Here is a 1,840-nt window from a genome sequence, read left to right as displayed (position 1 = left end):
TGCAGCAGTGCCTCTGTCCATTTTTTACAAACTTATCTGTGTGATCTGGTAAAAAGAGGATCTAAGGCTGTACCCAAGGTCACATTAAGAAAAATTGTCTTCGTAAAATAGGTGAACTAGAGGAAACTCTTAATCAACTTGAATTAAAAAGACAGGATAAACAGAATGGTGAACAATTGGGGAAAATATCTGTGACTAGGACAGAGTTAATCTTATTATTAAGACAAAGAGCCAAATTCCTAATTCATAAAACCAGAAGGAATTATTATTTTAATGGCTGTAGACCGAGTCATTTACTATCCTGAAGACTGAAACAGAATGAGAAATACTCCAACATCATGGCCATTCAGTCACCTACCAGTACCCTAACTGAACCCTGCGAAATTAATTCGGCATTCAAAACTTATTACTCTTCCCTTTACTCCTCTGAAGTAGTTTTGAATGCTGAAAAATGTGAGCAGTTTTTTTTTAAGAATCTTCAGCTCCCTACTCTTACTGATCAGGGTTCAGAAAAACTTCTCCATTACGTTACAAGAGCTGAAAAAAGCCCTAGTCTCTATGAGGAAAGTGTTGGGATCTGGGGTGGTGCTGCTTGTTTTTTGGCTGTGTTTCCCCCTTTCTCCACCAGAGGGCGGCTGGGATCCATTCTGGAAGGGCTGACTGACGGTGGCTGGTCACCTACACACCTGCAGGTCGTTTATCGTCAGGAGGTGTATAAGAAAGAGGGGCAGCCAACACTTTGTCACCAGAGTGTTTTGCCAGTAATGGTACTCAAGGCCTCCTGAGCTCCTTGTGATTTTGTTTCTTGTGAAAAATGTATCTTTTGTGTCCTCTTTTCAGGTGATCCATTGTGACGCAGTGACTGATTCGCACTAACAGTCTGAATACTGGCAGTTTCCCTGTGCTCCATTCTTCTCGTGTCGCCGTGGGCATTACCTACTGGAAGCCCGAGTTCCACTTACCTCCAAGCCGTTGAACCAAACCTCTTTGGATCCCTCTGTTGGCTGGCCCCTCACTCCTCCGGCCTGAAAGGCAGAACTGTTAACTCTCTCTTCTGTCGCTGTTCCCCGCCGAATCACAGCCTACCCACCATTGTTGAACGCCACCCCGGTAACCTCAGTATTTCCCTCCTGCATACTACTTCCTCCATCCAAGTAAGCTCCCTTGGCGATTCACAATTTTAAGCTTTCTCGTCTTCAAAGCGTACCTTCTGCTTCTCTCCGCCCAACGTTCCCGATTCCAGAAGCCACAAGCTCTTGGATCTAGTTTTGATTATCGTTTCTATTTTTTTTTATTTTTATTAAACATATTTAACTGATTTCCTGTTCTCCGTCTTGTGTTCTGCATGTGGGTCAGAAAAATACAACTCACTATGATGGAACGGTAAATCCCCAGGTTGGGACGGTGTCCCACCAGAGTTGTACCTTGCCTTCTGGGATATACTCGGCCCACCATTGTTGGATATGATTAATGAGGCAGTTGATAAAGGTTCATTTAATCCAAGTATTAATACCGCAATAATCACATTGCTTCTCAAACCTAATAAAAACCCAGCACCATGTAGTAACTACAGACCCCTGTCTGTTTTAAATGGGGATGTCAAACTCTATGCGAAAGTACTTGCAATGTGACTTTTAAGCTATTTATCTAGACTGATGCATAATGATCAGACTGGATTTATAAAAGGCAGATTTGCATCTGACAATCTACAGCGCTTGCTACACATTAGTCACGCAGCAAAGACAACTGATTCCCCGTGTTCTGTCTTGTCTCTCGACGCCGAAAAAGCGTTTGACAGACTGGAGTGGCCTTATCTCTGGGCCACCTTGGATAATTTTAA

At 43.2% G+C, this 1,840-nt stretch overlaps 1 long non-coding RNA gene across 1 annotated transcript; it reads left to right on the top strand.

Moving 5' to 3' along the window:
- Positions 1-211: 211 nt before the first annotated feature.
- LOC106938608 (uncharacterized) lies at positions 212-1,318 on the top strand. The gene is made up of 2 exons (XR_001422662.1): positions 212-710; positions 787-1,318. It is a non-coding gene; the product is annotated as an uncharacterized LOC106938608 (long non-coding RNA).
- Positions 1,319-1,840: the final 522 nt, after the last annotated feature.

Source organism: Poecilia latipinna, unplaced genomic scaffold (genome assembly GCF_001443285.1).
Source record: "Poecilia latipinna isolate Pla-1442-1.1 unplaced genomic scaffold, P_latipinna-1.0 Scaffold2640, whole genome shotgun sequence".
NCBI classification, from domain to species: domain Eukaryota; kingdom Metazoa; phylum Chordata; class Actinopteri; order Cyprinodontiformes; family Poeciliidae; genus Poecilia; species Poecilia latipinna.
Note: the sequence above shows the minus strand (reverse complement) of the source record. Positions and strands in the feature narration are given on the sequence as shown.